This window comes from Lates calcarifer, linkage group LG5 (genome assembly GCF_001640805.2).
Source record: "Lates calcarifer isolate ASB-BC8 linkage group LG5, TLL_Latcal_v3, whole genome shotgun sequence".
In the NCBI taxonomy this organism is placed as follows: domain Eukaryota; kingdom Metazoa; phylum Chordata; class Actinopteri; family Centropomidae; genus Lates; species Lates calcarifer.
The window spans coordinates 23,951,229-23,961,098 of NC_066837.1; positions in this window are offsets into that span (position 1 = coordinate 23,951,229).

The window sequence follows — 9,870 nt, forward strand, 5'->3', positions numbered from 1 at the left end:
CTGAGTGAAACTTCAAATACCTAAAGTATCACCCCTGACTCATCAAGAGAGCTCAGCTGCATTTAGACATATGCAGATGAATTCATGCAAAGCCTCTGATAGAACACTGACTTCATTCTTTCTGATCCAGTCTCATAATGTATTAATTATATAGATGTTTAATCAGTTTAATAGCCAAACATCATGTATTGTGGCATGGCTTACATGTCATGCCGCTGGTGGTACAGTTAATCTAAATCATCTGCAGTGTGAAGGCAGGGCATTACATCATACACAAACTGAGTCAACGCTAAACTCTCAGACTGCAAATTTGTACCTTAAAGCAACATGAAATCATCACTCTTCTAATGTTGTTAAATGTTAGATTAAGTCTTGTGAGGGATCATATTTGGTTGTAATGCTGTTTCCCCATTATAGATGGTTCACCACGGATCCTGCTTGTTTTCTCTGTTGCAGTCTCAGATACAGTAGTTATCAGTCAATGCTCTGACTTTCCATGAAGCTATTAAGGCTCAGTGCAGGATCAAAGGCTCATCACTGAGCCTCATCCCAACAGCATCACCACAGTCCAGTCACAAACTGACGTGATGGCATCTAGGGTCCACTGTAATGCCAGTGGAGCAAGAATAACCATGATCTGAAGTGTGATTTAAGGAAAACAGCTGAACTTTGACACAGATATTTGTTTTTCCAGATTGTTGTTCTGGCTTCCATCGTGTTTACAGCAGAACACGCAGCACCACCCTCACAACTAGTTATGTCTAATGCACAACCACAACAAAGTAAAAAACTATAATCTGTATGAAAAAGGGGCTCTGAAGAGCCAACAGTAGACGCTTAAGCAGATGATAAACCATGTGGTTGGATGCTTCTATAAAAGGTTTTATAGCAGAAACATTATGTCATGCAAAGAATTACCAATGATGAGACATAACACTAATATTTAACCTGTGATTAGACCAAGCTTCATTAAAGCTGCTGACTCTAAATGCCAATATACATCTCATTGTTTTCACATAATACTGTTTTATAGTTCTCCTCTGTTCCTTATGAAACACTGAAAGGCCAAATAACAGGTAGGACCTCCTTAATTTTAAAGACCAAAATATATTTATAAACATGTTTTTGGCAAGCTCTAACATACCAACATAAAAACGGTATGAACAAACACACACACTCTAATATATTTATTCACACAAATGTGGGTCACATACAGTTCAAACATGTGAGAAGCGGTTACAGACAAAAAAAATGAAGAGAACTTTGGTAAATTTTGTGAATATGAAAGAAGCAGAAAGGCATTAGGACAAATACCACACATTCCATACTCACTGTGAAAATCACAAGGGTTTAATATTCTTATGGCAGATGCTATAGTGGATGTTGATTTGTCTTAGATTGTGGAAAGTAAACCACAGAAATACACTTTTTTTTTTCAGGAAGCCAGATGACAGGAAGAGAGAGCACTGAATTATAGATGCTAGTTGAACAAAGGCTAGCTTGTAAGGTCAGGGTGTCATCTCGCTATGACACAGTACATAAACCTCCCATAAACCCACAGCGTGTGGTTTGTGTAGACTTCTGTTCTTGTATGGATACAACAGACAAGGTATAATGTGTTACAGGCACCAGTAGGAAGATTTTTTTTTTACTTTTGGACAGAGCCGGGCTAGTTGTTTCCCCCTGTTTCCAGTCTTTATGCTAAGCTAACCATCAGCTAGAGGCACATTTATTTTATTTACCACATTGAGTGTGGTGTCAACCTTCTCATCTAACTCTTGGCAGGAAGGCAAATCAGCGTGTTCCCCAAACTATCAAAATCATTTTCAGAGTCAGTACTTTTGAATAGGTTTTTATTTTAAGAGATTTTCCATTTTGTATTTCATGACATTTGTGCAACAGAAACTCAGATGTAGACCAACTGGCAATAAAAGTTTTGTCAGCAGAGAAGAATGGTGACACTTTATTTCACAGTGTCAATTCAATCCAACTGAAGGACGCAAGTGTGACTTCTGACCTTTTGTCTTTCTCACACTGGAAACTCAAAACATGTGCTCAGTAAAATATCAGTGAAGAAGTACTTCAGTAGGGCAGTTTGGTTCTTCACAACGACTGGCTGTACTGTATGTATGTGTGTGTATGTGTATGTGTGTGTGTGTGTGTGTGTGTGTGTGTGTGTGTGTGTGTTACCACTAAGTTACAGGGTGTCGTTGTGCCCTGGCATCCTCACACAATAAACCTAAGCCACATGTTTGGCACATGATGCTGCTCACCACAACCAGAGTCTGAGCCAGTCACTGCTATATCCATGTAAGTGTAGCACAACCCACATTTTATGTGGTTAAGAAGTTGTTTCACTTAGGCTTAGTTCTGTCCTTAATGTAAGTCAAAATTAAATCAGCAGCCAAATACCGTTTCCCAGTGGATGATAGGGAGTATTCAAGTATAAATGAAAGTCCAGCAGTTTTTCAAAATGCAGATTAGCCATCCAAACTTCACAACATCTGGAACAAATAATACTTAATGTGTTCCTACAAGATCTGGGAAAGATTTGAGATTTTTCACATTTCACACATACTGTGAGCAGGTGTCAGTGATAAATACATATTCTAGTGAATAACAGTTCAAACATGGTCAGAGAGGTCTTCAGTTTTGAAGGTCAAAAATAAACTTTGGCATTTCTTGATTCACAGACCCTGTTGAAAATAAATGATGTATCAAATGACTGTATGACTCTACAGCATGTGTGCATTCAATGGTTATGTGATCAGGTGGCCCTCACTATGTAGTACTCTGGGTATTGTATGTTATTTGGCAGCATTTCAAAGAAAACACATTTCAGTCTGAGATGACCTTTCCCCCCTCAGGCTGATTTGACTGGAGGCTGGGATACTTCTCTTGCTACAGGATTTTTTGAAGGTTATGATTATATTACTGTATCTTGCCTTGTGATATCCTAAATTATTGGATACCTTATGCCTTGCTGGAACTTTTCCAACCAACAAATATATATTGCACATTAAGACCATCGATCCAAAACTTGGCACAAAGGAGACAAAGGAGACAAAGGAGAAATGAATTCAGAACTGCCCTCACAAAAACATCCAGTAGACTGAGAACAAAGGAAAAGAACAGATGGGCAGATGAACTGCTGACTCAGATGTTGTAGCCCAAACCTGATATGACCAGTGGCTTCATGGGTGTCAACTTTCCTCTTTCTCCATGATAATAAATAGCCCTGTTATCATCTCTGCTACTGAATTAGCACTTGTAATAAATCTAGCCATGCTGAGATGAGTTCATGCTGAGGGCCAAATGTACGACATACATGTCATAAATGAAGAAAAAGCAGACTAAATCAAGTTAACTTATGCATATTGTTAAATTGTCCCAGTTTATGTTTGAGATGTCCTTAGAAAAATATCATGAGACCTGATGTTAATTTAAGCATGAATATTCATGGGTATTAATCAGTCACTCTAGTCAAGAAGAAGGAAACAGAATGTGATATCTGTCTTCTGATAACTTCACAGGTAGGATTAAGGGTTATTCATAATGGTTATCCTTCAAAGGCCTATGTCATCATGGCCTCTACTGAGATGTCAAACAGTGTCTCAAAGCCCCTCCCTTACATCTTTCTGAGAATTCAAGAAGATAAGGAGTTATGGATTTTCAAACCAACCAACCAATTTTCTTAACCAATTTCTATCTAATTATTATCTCAGAAATTTGTATGATTAAACTGACTATTGACTGACTAATACCAAACATGATTGATATTTACTATTCGAAATCAGGGGTACTCCTATCCACTCTGTAACATTAAGATCATGTTAGTAAACCTCACTACAGGAGGGGCCAGTTTTCCTCTAGTGTGGAGCGAGCGTAAGTCAGATGGTTTTTATTACTTACTGAAATTGGCAATTTAACAAGCATGGTCAGTTCAGGCAAGCTGTAGTCTCTCAGGCTCTCTCCACCTTTTCAACTCACCTTTTAACATGGCTCCACAAAAGCTATAAACACTTTTGCTTTCAAATATCAGAGGTCATACGAATTGGTATCTCTGTGCCAGCTGTCAGTCTGCAGTTCTCTGTGATGTTCATGCCAGTCTGAAGTAGGTCAAGCACTGACTTATGCTCCTTTTGACACAGGTGTACCAAGCCTGCCTGAGTTCCTCTTAGATGAACAATTTGTTGGCATGGACAGTCAAGATAAATTGCCGCTGGATAGAGTATGGATGAAGGCAGCCATGACAGGAGGCCAGTGCAGTAGAAGAGGTCAATATGGAACAACAGTGGTGAAGGATCTCGTCCAAACTTTAACATGCCCTTTTTTTGTTTTTAATTAAATTTTAATCAAAGTCAACAACAAATGGCCTAAATATGCTCATTGTTGCTGCCAGGACAGCGTTCAAATAAATACCAAACACTCCGAAAATATAGTTCTCAAGAAGTGGAGCTGAAGAATCTTTTCTTTGTCATTTAGCAGATGCTTAAACTCAGTAATATGCATCTGCACACCATTAAAGCACTTTCCTGTTAGAGAGAATCTCTTTTTCCTTTGAACTCAGGTCTGTTGTGGTGCTCTGGGATTCACTCTTTAGTCTTTATGTTGTATATGTCTATTAATGTGAAATGTGCAATGCAGAAAAAATGAATAAATAAATAAAACACTGCTTGAAGGGCAAACCGATCACCTCCCTGGTGATCACCTACTTGGAACAGGAAATGCTGTGTAGCTAATATAGTCTACTTTTGTATGTTCCTGTGCGGACTGGTTTTATTTAAAAAATCTGGAATCTAAATGGAGCTAAGCTAATAATGAGAGATGAGTGAACAACTGTTAGACTTGGTGTTACAACCAATAAGGAATCTGAGCTGGTTTCTGGGCTACATTTACTGGATATCCACACTACTGCAACAGCCCTTGAAAACCCATCAGCTATTTATATGATGAGTCTGTCAGATGCAAAATCCCTGCAGATATACAGAAACTGTCACTTATTTCACAATTTTTGTGACTGTGTTGACAACCTTATAGGCTGAACTAGAAGTTAAAGAGTATAACAGATGTGTCCTTCAGTATTTAAGCCATCTTCATATGCAGCTGACTGTTCACCAAACCATTCTTCTTAACAGTGATTATCTAATCCTAACTTAGGAACTGTAATGAGACCTGTCAAGCTTTGAATTTCTCCATATGGTGAAGAGGTGTAGATGGGGCTGTAGTAAAGAAGCTCTGTCGGATGAGCAATCCTATGCCGTTTAAGAGTTTGGAGGGTAGAGGTAAGGAATGGATTAAAGGTGCTTATCTGCTCGTAAGTACGTTGCACTCTTTATCCTGTCTGAATAACTAACTTTACTCTGTATTAGTAGTAACAGCTCAACATGATTTTCACCCCCATTTTTTATTTTATTTTATTTTTTTTGGGGGGGGGGGCTTTATTGACAGGACAGTGGAGAGGAGACAGAAAACAGAGAGAGACAGTGGGCTGCTCAGAGCGCTTAGGCCCATGTGGTGCGCACCCCAACCATTTGGCTATGGGGGCGCCCCTTCAACCCTGTTTATTATCGCAGAGACAGTAAATGCCTTCATAAGGCATGTACAACACAACCAAAGCATCAATTTGGAAAAAAAGGGGAGTGTGGTCAAAAGTTGGAAGTTTTGAAATTTAAGCAGTCATTCTTTAAAGAATTACTTGTTTCAATGGTAAAATACGACACCATTTCCACTGTTAACTGCATATATGCAGTGCAAGAAAGCAGGTAACTGAGGGGGAGAGCAGGGTTTACAGAATGGCAAAATTTAGATTTCAAATCCCTCCTGAAAACATCTCAACCCCAGTCAAGACAACATGAGTGTGATCAGCAGGTGCAACAGGGATGCTAATGTTGTTTTTCTCTTTGTTCTTTCTCACTGGGAATTTTTCAGTCCTTTGTAATCTCAACACAGTGATTTCTTAAGCACACTGTGCCTTTACTCTAAACCTTAGGCTTATGAAATGCTTGAACCTATGATTCAGAGATCCCAGTGGAAAGAAGGAAAGGGATAAAGAAGCAGAGAGGTGGAAGTGGTTGAAGAAAATCAAGAAACTACAGTTGATCCAATGGGTGTGAAGAAGAAAGTCAAGAAGTTGCATGAATGTTGGAAGAGTACATTCATTCATTCTGACATTGGTCCAATATACTGGCTGCACTCACTCTGTTTCTAAACTCCACATGAGATCTGCAATATTGCAATCTCAGATCATGTTTTCATGGGTTCTAGTTGGAACTGGTATGGGTGGGTCAGTCTTTATAAATCATTACACATTCATATTTTTAGTCCTTGCAGTATGGGAGGTGCAGCGTGTCCTGAAGTGGTCATTGTGTGAATTTATGGGAAATTTCACTGGCAAATTTAGGATACACCAAAAACATTATCTACATGCAGCCCCAAAGTGGGGTGGTTAAACTTTCCACCTCAAGGAAATGATATAAAAATACCTCTGCGCTAATATGTTGACTGACCTCCATGCACCGTGGGTGGAGAGGACACTCTGTTACTGGATTGGTATCATCCAGTCACAAAGGCAGCTGGGTGGAGTCTGCTGGCTGACCTCCATGACCATCTAAAAACAGCTCATGAGAGATTTGAAGGGTAGCAGCTAAAGATGCATCACATGGAGATACACAGAGTGTGTGTGTGTGTGTGTGTGTGTGTGTGTGTGTGTTATAACACTGACACTAACAGAAAATGAACTGATTGGTCAACTTGTATGTGAGTATATATAGATTTCTTCTTCCTTTTAACAAAGCCCTGCCTTGAATCCAATCAGATTGATCCGTTTCTTACCAGTCACCACTGAAGCACAACATCAGTTACACTCCATCAACAGGTCTGCCAATATAGCTCTGACGTTAGGTAGTAAACAAGATTCATCATGAAAAGGTCATTAGTGTCTGTCTGTAACCTCAGGGGGCTTCAAAATCATTTATCTTATAGTTGATGGCAGTGAATCATCTATAGTATGGATTAGAGTTTACCCAATGTGCTTGTTTACCCATGTAAAGCTTATTCTGACTCTTAAATCCCACCTAAGTGGAGGACAGCTCCTCAGTGTTTTCAGTGTATTTTTCCACTTCAACATGTTTTGATTGTTCCTCCTGTCGAGGTAACTCCTGCTCCATAGAGAGCAGAGGAGGAACATGGTGAGACAAATGGAAGAGGGGGGCGAACAGTCCGTTATGAAACAACATGAGTCAACCACTGTTCAGCAGCCAAACTCTCCTTGTTCCCTCAGTGGGATCAGGCTGATGTAGCTGCCTGCGCTCGCTGCCTGAACGAGGCATCAGTGTAAACAACACCACAAAAATAAAATCATGCAGCCGGCTTTTAGACATTTTGGTCGCTCCCCAATATTTCTGGTTCCATATTTGGAGCTCATGCTGCCCTGCTGAGCATCACCGCACTGTGGAGGAGTCATGTGTTTATGTGACACAATGAAGAGTCACTGAATGTTATGTTACAGTACAAAGTCCAAATGTATACTTACACTCCTTCACTCAGAAAATGATGTGAGACACAGAAAAACTTATTATTCAAGAAAATATGGCCAATGCTCACTTTTACATAAGATGACTGATATATTCTAATTAGAGACATAGTGCTGCATGTATCTGGCACATATAAGACGTGTGTATGATATGGGATTACTGTTGCTAATATAAGTTTGCTATGTTGGATTTGTTAATACAACAGGTGTTTCATTTTGGATATTTAGGTGTTCACTTGCCAAGTTAAACATTAAGGAGCCAATTGAATGTCAGACTGTGTCTTTACTTCAAAACACTCTGCGTGTGTGTATGTTCAGGCTTAATTTAGTCTGACTCACTATTCATCTACTGAGTCTGGACCTTCTTGACTGGTTGTATGTTCCTCTGCTGACTCTCAGACAAACCATACCAAAGTGTTGATGAGTGAAAAAAGCAGACCTATCACAGTTTTGCAGTAACAGCCCCCGACTGTCCTGTACTTTGTGACTTTCCTGGAATTTACTTGCATGGCTTGGTTGAGTCAGTGCGTAGAGTTCACAGTAAAAAAAAAGAAGCTCAGTCTGCATCAGTTACAGGCAGAGACTACACAGGCCATAACACAGGCCTGTGGATTTTAATCTACACAGTATGAATAGTAGGACATCACACTGTGTGTCAGTGTGGATATAAATAGACACAAACAAACCTGGAAAAGCAACTCTCTCTGCTTTCAACGTCCTGATAAATACTCAAGAATCTTTTCATGCACGACAGAATGCAAGAGCTTTGTATTATGTAGGTGTTAAATGCTGAAAGGTGTTAAGAGAGCCTAGCTGTATTAATGGTTAATATTCTGTTCAAAAAATTAATATGTATCAATATACAGTAGGGATTTTTACAGAAAACATTTTAGTATGTCACAGTAGGGGGAGCTCAGGTGGAAATAATATAAACAGTGATGGCTGAATTCCAGCTGCTTCAGTTTTGGGGTCCTGGTGTTGTGCATGCTGGCTGGATATCCCACTGTCATGGCTTACAGGACACTTGAATAGGGACATTGTTAGCATTGTTGTTAGCAAAACCTGAACCTTTCCTGCTGTGACAGTCAAAGCAAAATGTCCGCTGGCCTTTAGTATGGATCCTCAGCAGTGCTGTCAGCCTTTCTCCAAGTATTTCACTACTGTTTCTCTGTAGGACACAGTGTTGAAATTAATTTAGACATGTTCATAACAGCTCATGTATTATTGTATGATCCAGGGAAAATAAAGTATCCTTGAAACTTAATATTGTGTTTGGGGTCCTTGAGACCTCAGGCACTCTTTAACAGATTAAAAACTGTTATGTAAGATTGTTTTACTGATAAAAATGTTTTTGAAGCCTATGCCACACTTCAGAAGTCCCCTACAGAAAATGACTCATTACTAATGCCACAAAGATATATTTGGATTTCTTCCTTTTGTGGAGTTTTTAACAGAGTGTTAGACCTCTTGACCTCAAATGAGGAAGAAAACACTGAACACTGAATATTGACTTATTTGGTGTATGAACATTTCTGGTGATTATTTCTGTATTTTGTCACCTGCATTTAATGTGTGTACTTCCCAACATATTGGGTTTTTAAAGCCAAAGGAAAAGAAAAAACGTACATATTTGAATTAAAGTAATGGTTGCTTTTGCTGCTGCATGTGCACCATCATTTTTGCTCATATAACAGTGTGATGTGAGGAAAGAGGGCCAGTGTCAGCAAAACACAGCAGCTAATCCTCTCTGACAGTAATTTTTAAAAACTCTGACTTAATAGATCCAGTTAGTTCCGGTTGTTAGGACTGGAAGTGAAATACTTATTTTGCATGGCTTACACCTGATAGCACACTGCCTCCAAATTACGAAAGCCACATTGGTCTGGAGCAGAGTTTATTTGGCTCAGGAGCTCCTCTGTAATGAGGAGAGCTGTGGCGTCTGCCTGTGTCCCCGTCACAGTATCCTACTAAGTTAAAAATGGTTCATGTAAGGTTATACAGTGTTGGGAGGGAAGGAACAGCTTTTCATTGAACTTTTGGTAGTTAGTGGAAATTCAGGGACTTTGATGATTGGCTTTGAATTTTCAAAGATCTCTCAGCTCATTCATCTGAAATAAAGTACTCTTGCTAGGCCCATTCACACTATGTGGTTAATGTGGAGGGGTGCTGTTAGGGGAGGAAAACCATGAATAAATCAGGAGTCCATGAGGATCAGGAGTCCAGGCTGTATAAAATGATTCAGAGCTGGACAGGGGGTCTGGAAAATGCCAGGGATTACACAGAGGATATTGGGTCAAAGCTCCTGGGATATGTTGTCAGGAGGCCCAGAATTTCAA